Source organism: Ornithorhynchus anatinus, chromosome 19, assembly GCF_004115215.2.
Source record: "Ornithorhynchus anatinus isolate Pmale09 chromosome 19, mOrnAna1.pri.v4, whole genome shotgun sequence".
NCBI classification, from domain to species: domain Eukaryota; kingdom Metazoa; phylum Chordata; class Mammalia; order Monotremata; family Ornithorhynchidae; genus Ornithorhynchus; species Ornithorhynchus anatinus.
The window spans coordinates 32,658,282-32,671,625 of record NC_041746.1 but is presented as its reverse complement, the minus strand read 5'-3'; the positions used below and the strand labels follow the sequence as shown (position 1 = coordinate 32,671,625).

The following is a 13,344-nucleotide window of genomic DNA, read 5'->3' as shown; positions in this document are numbered from 1 at the left end:
CCCTCCTCACCTCCGCCAAACTGATTCTCTTCCTCTCTTCAAAACCCTACTTAAAACTCACCTCCTCCAAGAGGCCTTCCCAGACTGAGCTCCTCTTCTCCCTCTACTCCCTCTGCCACCCCCGCTTTACCTCTCCACAGCTAAACCCTCTTTTTCCCCTTTTCCCTCTGCTCCTCCACCTCTCCCTTCCCTTCCCCACAGCACTGTACTCGTCCGCTCAACTGTATATATTTCCATTGCCCTATTTATTTTGTTAATGAATTGTACATCGCCTTGATTCTATTTAGTTGCCATTGTTTTTACGAGATGTTCTTCCCCTTGACTCTATTTATTGCCATTGTTCTTGTCTGTCCATCTCCCCCGATTAGACCGTAAGCCCGTCAAACGGCAGGGACTGTCTCTATCTGTTGCCAACTTGTTCATCCCAAGCGCTTAGTACAGTGCTCTGCACATAGTAAGCACTCAATAAATACTATTGAATGAATGAACATTTGTGGGTGTAGAAAAAGGCAGAAATTACTGTCCCCATTTTACTGATGAGGAGATTTAGGTCTAGAGAGTTTGGGTGACTTGTCCAGGGTTTCACAGGAGGCTAATGATAGATCTGGGACTACAACCCAGGTTCTTTCTCTCCTAGAGTTGTGTTCTTTCCACTAGAAGATGCTATTTATTGCATATTTATACTGTAAGTTGAGGGTATTATTTGTTTTACTAAGGAAACCCCAAACAAAAAGTATATATTTGGCAACCCAGTTGTGGCAGATGTAGATTGCTGATTTTAATATTTATGAAAATTGTGAGAGGTTGTATTTCCAAATCAAATAATAATGTTCACATTTAACCAGTTCTCCTCAACCTCAAGAGTATCACCCAAGGAAACCAATCCAGCAATGATATTGATTGAGCACTTACTTTATGCAGACAACTATACTATGCTCTTGGGAAAATATAATACAGGTGTTATAAAAAAAATATAGAATTTCTATGACTGGCATCTCAAAACTGTGGAAAGACCACAGGCCTGGGAGTCAGAGGACCTGGGCTCTAATCCCAATTCTGTTACTTGTCTGCTGTGACCTTGAGCATGTCACTTAACTTATCTGTGTCCCTGTTACCTTATCTATGAAATGGGGATTCATTCATTCAATCACACTCTCTTCTACTTAGATTTTGAGCCTTATGTGGGACAAGGACTGTGTCTAATTTATCTTGTATCTGCCTCAGTGCTTAGTACAGTTGTTGGCATAGAGTAAGTGCTTAACCAGTTCCATAGAAAAAGATGACCACTGCTTTGCTATTGATAGCAGAAGTAAGGAAGAATAAATTGATGAATGTATGTACTGATCAACCTATAGAGACTATGCATGCAAGGTGCTTAGAAGAACCATGTGATAATTTTGTTTTCCTAGTTATCCTTCAAAAGGTTTAGTCATGCTACCTTTTGTGTTCTCAATTTCCTACCAACTTTCCAGCTTTCCCTCCAGTCATCCAGTGTGGACTTAAATGATGAAAAACGCCCAATTCCAGTAATGGAATAGAATTGGTCAACTGCCTATAGAGGTTTAACTAGTTAGTGGTTTCCTTAGTACAGTAATTGTGTGCAAAATTGATGTGGAAAGAAGGGTACTTAGAGGAAGGTAATGAGGAATTTGTTTGGGAAGTCTTCCTGAAAGTGATGTGCTCTTAGTAGGGCATAGTGATCTTAGTAGGGAATATGGGGAGGTGGTGGTCCATTGGACATGAAGGGGAAGGGATTTCAAGGCAGGAAGGGAGATGTGAACAAAGGGTCAACAGCAAGAGATGTGAGATAAGCACACATTTACTAGGTTGATATTAGAGGAGCAAAGTGTATAACATGGGTTGTAGTGAGAGAAGAGGCAAAATTAAAGAGGAGAGAGTTGATTAACTGCCCCAAAGCCAAAGGTTTAGGAGTTTATAATGTAATAGGAGACACTTCCCTCATATTTGTGTTGATTATTGGTCACAGAATTGGCACTATATAGCCCAATCACTGCAGAGGAGACTGTCAGTGAGTAGGATGCTGGTTGGAATTATGTAACTGAATGCCTGGTTGGCTAGGAAGTTCTAATGTCAGTACACAATAACTGTGCAACTAAGACAATACGGCCCCTTAATATTCAGAAAGTGAGAGCATGTGCACATGCATGCAAACACAAATATAAACACACACACACATGCACTCTCTCTCCAGTGGAATCCAAAGACAATGCTACTGAGGATTCATTTATTCATTCAATAGTATTTATTGAGCGCTTACTATGTGCAGAGCACTGTACTAAACACTTGAAATGTACAATTCAGCAATAGATAAAGACAATCCCTGCCCAATGATGCGCTCACAGTCTAAACTGGGGAGACACACAGGAAAGCAAAACAGAACAAAACAAAACAAAAAATCATCAAGATAAATAGAATAATGGAGATATACACCTCATTCACAAAATAAATAGGGTAATATATACAAATATGCACAGTGCTGAAGGGAGGGGAAGGGGGAAGAGCAGAGGGTGGGGGGGGGAAGTGAGGGGAGGAGGAGCAGAGGAAAGGGGGGTTCAGCCTGGGAAGGCCTCGTGGAGGAGGTGAGCTCTCCGTAGGGCTTTGAAGAGGGGAAGAGAGTCAGTTTGGAGTTAGATCAAAAGACCCTATCTGTGAATGAGTATAAGACTGATTAATCAGTGGTAATTACTGAGCATCTACTGAGGGCAAAGCACTATTCACAGCTCTTAGGAAAGTATAAGAAGTGAAACACACAGTTCATGTCCATAAGGAAAGCTATTTATAAATAGTGGGAGCACTGAGAAGAATAAGGATCAGTGGTATTTGAGTACAGTGTGGAGCACTGTAAAAAGTGCTTGGGAGACTACAGTATGACAGAATGGTAAGCACATTGAATCGATCATATTTATTCAGTGCTTACTCTGTGCAGAGCACTGTAATAATAGGAATTGTGGCATTTTTTAAATGCTTACTAGGTGCCAGGCACTGTACCAAGCACTGGGGTGGATACAAGAAAATTGGGTTGGACACAGTCCTTGTCCCACATGGGGCTCATAGTTTCAATCTCCATTTTACAGATGAGGTAACTGAGGCATAGAGAAGTGAAGTGACTTGCCCAAGGTTAGACAGCAGACAAGTAGTGGAGCTGAAATAGAACCCATGACCTTCCGAGTCCCAGGCCTGTGCTCTATCCACTATGCCATGCTGTACTGAACTAAGCGCTTGGGGAAATACAAGATAGCAACATAACAGGCACATTCCCGAATCCAGTATAGTGAAAAGACCCGGGCGAAATATTAGAATGACAGAATAAATCAATACTGCATCCATTATTTATCCATATGCATTTTAAAAAGTGCAGAGGATAGCTGTTGGGTGGAAACTGGGAGGATATTGCCTGGAAAGAATAAAATTAATCAGGGAGTACCCTCTGGAGGAAGTGGAATATCAGGATGCTTTGAAGGTGGAAAGAAAGGTGATCTGGTGGATGTGGTGGGGAAGGGAGTTGCAGGTAGTAAAGAGGGAATGATCAAGGAATAGAAAGTGGGAGAAATGGAGTAGAAGATAGTGAGAAGTTTTGCCTGGGAGGAGCTCAGAGTGGGGGCTGGGAAATATTGAGTGAAGAGGTAGAACAAGAAGAGCTCATAGGATAATTCTGTTTATCTATTTTGATGCTATTGATGCCTGTCTACTTGTTTTGTTGTCTGTCTCCCCCTTCTGGTTTATGAGTCCATTGTTGGGTAGGGACTGTCTCTATCTATTGCCAAATTGTACTTTCCAAGCGCTTAGTACAGTGCTCTGCACACAGTAAGCGCTCAATAAATATGATTGAATGAATGAAGCACACAGACCACAGCCAGTCTGACTCCAGTGAATCTATGCAAAATGAGATCACACCTTTGAAAATTCCTTATTTGTGGTATTAAAAATGAAACTGCCAATATTAAGATGCTAACTGCTGCTCCCTTCTTTTGAACAATTATTCATATAACAATTGGGTTATAAACATCTAAAACATGAATAAAAGCTCCTAAGCATCATGTGATGCCTCAAATTTGCTAATTTTTATGTTTTAAAAACTGATGAACATTTGTTTCTTCCCAATGCCCAGGTGAAATGGCGTATCTTCTTGTTGTAATAATAAATTGATTTAAATCTCTAAAAGGTTTTGGGCATCCATCTATAGAAAATATAAATCTATTATGTCAGAGTCTCAGCATTTCATTAAAAACAACTTTATATTAATGTGACAGGAGAGAAGGGGTATACCACACTCTGCAGCCATCCCTGTCAGTATAAATGAGCAGAGAGTTTTTATTTTAGCAAAGCCTTTTCATTTCTTCTCCATTCATTGCAATGACTTTGACTGCTATCTTCAGGGGCCCTGCAGCCATTGTGAAAATTGCCACCATTAATTCTTAAGGAACACGCTTCAGAAAAAAAATAAACTTAGAATTCCCCAAGGCAAATTAACTCCCAGAGACTCTTTAAAATGATACATGATTCACAGCTTGGCCACAAAATTTCTCTTTCCTGAGTGAGAATAGTTAGCAGTTTTATCACTATTAATTATCTCTTTAGAAAAATAACCTTGACATAAATTAGTATTTGGTAATCCAAGGATTTTCTGTCTGTTACTTTTAAGCACATTCGGCCACACTTGTTAGTACTTCTAACTTGAAGTAACAAAGTTGGGTCACCTGATCCTCCTCCATGTCCTGTCAGTCTGTATCAATCAACAACCTTAATTCATGCTTACTGTTTATTCAGCACTATACTAAACACTTGGGAGAGTATGATAGATTTGGTAGATGTGATCACTGCCTTTGAAGAGTTTACAATCCAGTAGCACACACACTACACGAAGTACTAATAGGAGGAGGCAGTAGAGCAAATGACGATATGTACCAAAGTGCTTTGGGGTTATGAGTACCTTAATATTTATTTCATGTGGAAGGTCTGAAGTGACAATGGGGAGAATAGAAATTAACCTCAATTTCTCTCCTTTCCAGTGGTTCTCCCCTAATTCACCACCCCCAGACCCACAGCACTTATTTATTCAATGATATTTACTAAGTGCTTACTGTGTGCAGATCATTCTACTAAGCGCTTATATAACATGTCCATAATTTTATATTAATGTCTGTCTTCCCCATCTAGATTGTAAACTTGTTTTGGGCAGGGAATGTCCCTATTACATTGTGATGTTATACTCTCGTTATATCCCGGCTAGACTACTGTGTCAGCCTTCTCTCTGACCTCCCTTCCTCCTCTCTCGCCCCGCTCCGGTCTATTCTTCACTCCGCTGCCCGGCTCATCTTCCTGCAGAAACGATCTGGGCATGTCACTCCCCTTCTTAAACAACTCCAGTGGTTGCCTATCGACCTCCGCTCCAAACAAAAACTCCTCACTCTAGGCTTCAAGGCTCTCCATCACCTTGCCCCTTCCTACCTCTCCTCCCTTCTCTCTTTCTACCGCCCACCCCGCACGCTCCGCTCCTCTGCCGCCCACCTCCTCGCCGTCCCTCGGTCTCGCCTATCCCGCCGTCGACCCCTGGGTCACGTCCTCCCGCGGTCCTGGAACGCCCTCCCTCCTCACCTCCGCCAAACTGATTCTCTTTCCCTCTTCAAAACCTTACTTAAAAGTCACCTCCTCCAAGAGGCGTTCCCAGACTGAGCTCCTCTTCCCCCTCTACTCCCTCTGCCATCCCCCCTTTACCTCTCCGCAGCTAAAGCCTCATTTTCCCCTTTTCCCTCTGCTCCTCCACCTCTCCCTTCCCATCCCCACAGCACTGTATTCGTCCGCTCAACTGTATATATTTTCGTTACCCTATTTATTTTGTTAATGAATTGTACATCGCCTTGATTCTATTTAGGTGCCATTGTTTTTACGAGATGTTCTTCCCCTTGACGCTGTTTAGTGCCATTGTTCTTGTCTGTCCGTCTCCCCCGATTAGACTGTAAGCCTGTCAAACGGCAGGGACTGTCTCTATCTGTTGCCGACTTGTTCATCCCAAGCGCTTAGTACAGTGCTCTGCACATAGTAAGCGCTCAATAAATACTATTGAATGAATGAACTTAGTACAGTGCCCTGCACACACTAAACACTCAGTGAATGGGATTGATTGATTGATCTTGTTATAGAATTGGCTCTTTATCATGGTCACTTGCAACAAACAGGGGGTTTGCACATAAAAGGCCTTCACATAGATTTGCCAATGTGTTGCCCCTCTGCTCTCCTACCCACTCACTGCATTCGCTATTGATGCCTATTTACTTGTTTTGATGTCTATTTCCCCCCTTCTAGACTGTAAGCCCATTGTGGGCAAGGATTGTCTCTCTTTATGCCTGAATTGTACTTTCCAAGCACTTAGTACTTACTAAGTATCTGAACACAGTAAGCACTCAATAAATACGATTGAATGAATGAATTAATTTGTTGCAATATTTACACAGTATATATATTAATAAATCATTCAATATTCTTAAATTATAAATTATTTTTATTAATGTCTAGCTTCCCCTCTAGACTGTAAACTCATGGAGGTCAGGGAATGTCTGCCAAATCTGTTGAATTGTACTCTCCCAAATGCTTAGTACATTGCTCTGCATATTGTAAGCACTCAATACATACCTCTGATTGATTAGAGCTGCACAAGCTAACAGTATTAGAATCAGTTCCTCTACCCAGGTTCTTGACCTTAAAGTCTCAGAACAAGTCGATACATCATTTGATAGGGAATTCAATCTTTTTCACCCATTTTTAAGAAAGAATATCATCAATCAAGGATTTTCCCAGAATTCTTTAAAATATCCTTTTTCAGGTTTTACTCACTGGAACTATAAAGGGATCGTGAACTTATCTTTGTTAATGGCAGCCTTGGTCAGAAGATTTGAAGGCCAATCCAACAGAGTCTCAGAAATACAGAAAGGAATGGGTTAGATCTTCTCACCAAGAGCTATTTTGAGACTGGGCTTCCCTCATAAGAAAAATTTTCTTCTACAGCATTCATTCCCTGTTATAAACAAGTACTCACTGCAGTGGCATAGGTGAAACCATTTCCCTTTAAGCACTGTGGGGATCACCTTTCTAGATGGGTGGAAAATGTCCAGAGGTAATTATTTGGCATCTGCAATGTGTTTACATTTACATTTGAGGCAATTTCATAAATTAGTCCACAAAATGACTTACTATTTATAGGATATAATTATTTCTGCAGCAATTGACTTCAAATATGTATTAGATTCCATAAAGTTCTTAAGTGTGTGATAATTCAAAGTCAAACTGGTAATGGAGTTAACTCCTGATAATCCACGCTGATGGAGGATGGGATGGAATTTAAAATAATCTCCTGAAACTGTCAATTTCAATTGTTATGTTGCAACATTGAGAGTCAGGAGATACAGGTTGTAGTCTGATAGTGGCCTGCTGTGTGACCTTTGGCAAGTCACTTAAACTCTCTGGACCTCAATTTTCTCATCTGTAAATGAGGATAAGATTCCAGTTCTCCTCTCTTAGCTTGTTATCCTCATGTAGGTCAGGAGACTGTGTGTGATTTGATTATTTTGTGTCCACTACAGCAGTGCTTAGTGTAGAGTGAGTAGACTATGAATACTCAAACTTCAAAGTCAGAATAGTCTACAAAAAGCATAGGCAATCTCCTAAAGCACCAAAAGTTGATTGTATATTTGGTCTTATAGGAAAGACATTTCAACTGAAGGAAAGACGATGCTTCAACAACCATTTTTCTTTTTTTCCCCGAACAGGTGTACTTAACATTTACATAATTAGGAAGTAAAACTATCAAAACAGGAACAGCATGTCAACCAGCCAAACAGTACCAGTATAAATATCCTTATTCTCTAATTTCCCCAGTGAAGAAAAGTAGAGAACATATTTTATTAGTAAATAATAATAATTATGGTATTAGGCACTTAAGATATGCCAATCACTGTAATAAGACTGGGATAGATAGAAGATCATCAAGTAAGATCAATCAGTCAATCTTATTTATTGAGCAGTTAAGTTTTATGGAGACAGGAAAAGTTTTAAAATGGTTGGCAGGGAGAAAGGGTGTATCCTGTGGTCAGACCAAAGAATCTCTCTGAGACCTCCACAGTTCAGATAATTGTGTCCTCACCCATTGATCATATATAGCTGTTCTGTGCTTTCTAAATGGCTACTTATGGGCTTACTCTTAGGAGTCAGAGGTCATGGGTTCAAATCCCGGCTCTTCCACTTGTCAGCTGTGTGACTTCGGGCAAGTCACTTCACTTCTCTGTGCCTCAGTTACCTCATCTGTAAAATGGGGATTAACTGTGAGCCTCACGTGGGACAATGTGATTACCCTGTATCTCCCCCAGTTCTTAGAACAGTGCTCTGCAAATAGTAAGCGCTTAACAAATAGCAACATCATTATTATTATTATAGTCCTCTCTAGACTGTAACTCGTTGTAGGCAAGGAACATTTCTACCAACTCAGTTATGTTTTACTCTACCAAGTGCTGATTACGTGCTCTGCATATAGAAAGTGCTCAATAATACGACTGATTATAAATATTTTACACATATCCATATCAATAGGTATTTGATATACTGGTTTGGGTAAATGAGGAATTATTTGAAATAGAAAAATAACTTAAAGAGCAGATCAAATTGGTTTGTTTTCCCTGATATGTCTAATCAGGTTTGGGATTTAAATGCACACCCTTTTAATGGCAGACAAGCTCATAAATTTCTAAATGAAATGTAAATCAATACTTAATTTTATTGGAAACATATTAATAAGTTTGGAGTTTACGAACAGCAGAGCCATGATAAACTCTATTCCAGATTTCTGGCCCCATGAAATCCCATGGATATCTCTGATGAAAGAAACCCAGAAGATGCCACATCAATAGTTTTACTGAACACAAACCCCAGAAATAGCATCATTTATCAAAGCGTGGCTAGATGATAATGATGCCGATGATAAGCAACACAATGACAGTGTCTGGGATATTTGAGGCCTCCCTGCTTCACTTACTGGATGTGTAAAGAGAAATGCAAGCATCTGGCCTACCAGATGGCTAATTTTTGGGACACCCAAGGGAAAAAAATATAGGGAAAATGGAAAGACCTGCTGTTAGTGATATCGATGGTTTAGCATTCTAATGATGCAGCCAGCACTTTGTCTGTACAGTAGATTAATGTTTCTTTTTGTCAGGAAGAAGCTGTACAATTTTGAACCTTCCTAGGGAAAGAGGCACCCTGAATTTCAATCCGGTCACCAAGGAGGGCACCGATTCTTGAAACTTGTGTATAACCTCTACCAATGTTAGGAGGCAGGCAGTTGCATAAAGAACAAGGAAAAAAAGCGTGACTACAGTGGAAGCAGAATGTTAGAGTTAAAATAATTAAATACTGCAACTAGGCCACACAGTGTGACCTAATTGAAAGACAGTGGGAGTGGGAGTTAGGAGATGCAGTTTATAATTCTTGTTCTACCACTGGCCTGCTGATTGTATTTCTGGTGTGTGTCCAACCTCTCTGGGCTTCAGTTTCTACCTTTGTTAAATGGAGATAAGGTGTTTTCTCTCTTTCTTTCTCTTTCTTTCTCTTTCTTTCTCTCTCTCTCTCTCTCCCTGCCCCCCCCCCCCCCCCCCCCCCGAGTGAGATAGGGATTGTGTCTCAATTATCTTATATCTACTGTCAGGTAGCTGCGTGGCCTGGTGGAATGAGCAGGGGGCCGGGAGTCAGAGGACCTAGGTTCTAATCCTAGCTCCACCACATGATGATGATGGTATTTGTTAAGCACTTTATATGTGTCTATGCTCTGTTCTATGCACTGGGGTAGATACAAGGTAATCAGGTTGTACCACATGGCGTTCACAATCTTAATCCCCAGTTTACAGATGAGGTAACTGAGGCACAGAGAAGTTAAGTGACTTGTGCAAAGTCACATAGCTGAAAACATTTGTTGGCTGTATGATCTTGGGCAAGTCATTTAATTTCTCTGTGCCTCAGTTCCTTCATCTGCAAAATGGAGATTCAACACCAGTTCTTTCTCTTACTTAGATTGTGGACTCCATGTGAGACCTGATTATCTTTTAGCTACACCAGTACTTCGAACAGTGCTTGGCATAGTAAGTTCTTAACAAATACCACTATTATTATTACTATTATTGTTATTACCACAGTGCTTGAATTGTAGTTAGTGCTTAATAAATGCTATAATAGTAGTGTTCTCCATCAGAAGCCCCAAACTCTCCCTTGCCCTTCCTCCCCTTTTTCCTTTCTTTCTCCCCTCCCCCCCTCTTCTTTTTTTATGGTATTTGTTAAACACTTATTATGTGCCAGGCACTATACTAAGTACTGGGGGAGATACAAGTTCATTCATTCAATCATATTTATTAAGTGCTTACTGGGTGCAGAGCACTGTACTAAGCACTTGGAAAGTACAGTTCAGCAACAGATAGAGACAGTCCCTATCCAACAACGGGCTCACTGTCTAGAAGGGGGAGACAGGCAACAAAACAAAACAAGTAGACAGGCATCACTATCACCAAAATAGATAAATAGAACCATAGATAAATGTACATCATTAATAAAATAAATAGAGCTTAAAGCATAAAATAGAGTTAATCAGGTTGAACACAGTCCCTGTCCCACATGAGACCCACAGTCTTAATCCCCATTTTACAGATGAGGTAATTGAGGCACAGAGAAGTTAAGTGATTTACCTAAGGTTACACAGAAGACATGTGGCAGAGCCAGGATTAGAACCCAGGTCTTTCAGAGTTCTCTTTCTCTCTCCTTCTCCAACCCATCTCTCTTTCCTCTCCCCTTACCCTCTAATTTACCTTCCTCTGTTCCCACTCCCCTGGGAGTTTAGATGGATTTCTCATTAATCAATCAATCAGTAGTACTTAATGAATGCTTATTGTGCAGGACATTGTACTGAGAGGCTTGGGAGAATACAGTACAGCTGGTAGACAAAAATCTCTGCCTTCAAAGAGCTTTCAGTCTAGCAAGGGACACGGACATTAAAGGCAGTAAGGCCTACTGGAAAGAACATGGGCCTGGAAGTTAGAGGATCTGGGCTTTAACCCTGGCTTCACCACTTGTCTGCTGTGTGACCTTGAGAAAGTTACATAAATTCTCTGTACCTCAGTTACCTCATCTGTAAAATGGGGATTAAGACTGTGAGCCCCTTGAGGGACAGGAACTGTGTCCAAACTGACTATCTTGTATCTTCCCTGACAATACAGTGCCTAAGTACTTCAAAATACCATTTAAAATTAAATTACAGGTAAAGGAAGTAACCAAGTATAAGGATGTGTACAGAAGTGCTCTGGGTGTGAGGGTGGGAAAGGAATGTGTCTGTTAGAAATTCCAAGCAGATCTCACCATTCTGACATCACCCACCTCTGGATACTCAGAAAGCCCCTTTGTTTACAACTGTTAGCATATACAAATTGGTACATTTGTTAAAAACAACAAAGCCCTAAATTCATTTTGAAAATATTTCTTATCCAATTACCCAGAACAATCAGTAAAAAAAAATAATCTAGAGGCCTGGAAGGCTGTTTTATTTTTACACAAATAATTTATTTCCTTAGAAAATGAGTTCTGAACACAGGCTAATATTGGTCATTTTGTTATCAGCTCAGTCCACCCTAATGAAATGAAATATTTTCCTATGTAAACAGTGTCAGGCAATATTATTAATTATGAGAGTAGCTATTTATGGCATTGTTAAATAATATTTGTTTACTTCAAAATAGAAAGTCAATTAGTTGTACGACCATTGAGAATTTTTTTTTCTGATTTTGTTGTAAAGAAAACATAAATTTGACTGATGATATGCAGTAGGGAGATGTAATCCAATCAATTTAACAAAATTGTAATGGCATAATTCCCAATAAAGAGTTGGTGAACTATGAAAAGTTTCATAATCATAACATTATGAATATGTAGATTTTCTTTTACAGATTAAAACTGATCAAAAGCTTTAGTAATTTTAGTGTAGCTCAGTGGTTTCTGAAAATTGAATGGTTTGAGGCCTTGCACAAATGAGAAACGAATATCCCTCTCACTGTTCGCACCGCTAAGCAGTTAGAAACCCTAATTTAACCTGTGAAGTATGGCAACCTAGTTGTAGACTGAAAGGTACTCATAAAACACTTACTGTGTGCCAAGCACTGTGCTCTGTTGGTAGAAACATGACAATCAGATCTAATACAGCTCCTGTCTCACATAGTACTTATAGTCCAAGTGGGAAGGACAATTATCTTACTCCCACTTTGCAGCTGAGAACACTGAGGCAGAGCGAAATTAAATTGACTTCTTTAAGGGTACATAGCAGGCACATGGCAGAGCCAGGCTTATCACTTTTCACTAGACAGGCACATAGCACATATATTCATTTGCCACCATCTTTATTTGACCTATTCTATTTACTAAGCAGTCAACACTAAACTGCTGGATTTGGAATTCTGAGTAACAAAGGAGTAAGATTACAATTACTTAACTGGGCAGCTTCAAGCCGTTTTGTTTTCTTAAGTCCTTTCTTTTCTTTTCTTTTTTTTTTTTAAACAAGAACAAAATGACTTGCCCTTTAGCAAGTATGTCAAGTTGAAACATCATAAGGATGTTTTTTGTTGAGTTCCATTGCTTTCCATTGGAAAAAAGTACTCAGTCTATGAAAGTGAAGGCAGGTCAGCTGTTGTTTCTTATGTAAGTAAATATTAAAAACCTTACATACTGGTTTTTGTCCTCAAAGAAGATGCAACTGAAAGTGAAATCCACCTTCGGGTAGGTTCGTGATTGAAAAGTCCAGTATGTGTCCTCAGTCATGACTGTAATATGTGTGCACACACCAACTGCCTTTTGTTCTGTTGTATTTGTTGTTCACAGCACCTGGTATTGTTCAAAATCCTACCCCTTGTCTCACAATCTTTATGAATCTTCTCAAAAGGACCCGCTTCCTCTGGATCGCAGTGCACCATGTGATTCTGGCTGCAGCACCTCTATTACAGTTATTCGGGGAGGCACAGCACTGTTAAAGCCTTTGTTTCATTGTATTCTTAGTATTACTTTCAGAGTAACTTTAAATAAAAATGCAAGGAACTTTGAAATCTTGGTAATAGTCTAACAGTGATTTTTCCTGTTTAAAATGATTAGCCTTTTTTTTCAGATAAGTACATTCCTTTGAAAGTAGGCTTAGCAGTGATTACTTGATTGTTTAAATTCCCATTATTCCATTTCATTTGTAACTCACTTTAAATAAGGGCAGTTAAAACTATCAGTTTTCAAATAGGAAAAACTGGTATGGATAGAAATTTA

General features: G+C 39.7%; 1 long non-coding RNA gene across 1 annotated transcript in view; it reads left to right on the top strand.

The window, feature by feature from the left end:
• LOC114805723 overlaps nt 1-13,062 on the top strand; it is a 137,830-nt gene extending 124,768 nt beyond the window's left edge. Inside the window, exon 4 of the long non-coding RNA XR_003753751.2 lies at nt 12,916-13,062. This is a non-coding gene — a long non-coding RNA (uncharacterized LOC114805723). The remainder of the gene's footprint in view (nt 1-12,915) is intronic.
• Nucleotides 13,063-13,344: the final 282 nt, after the last annotated feature.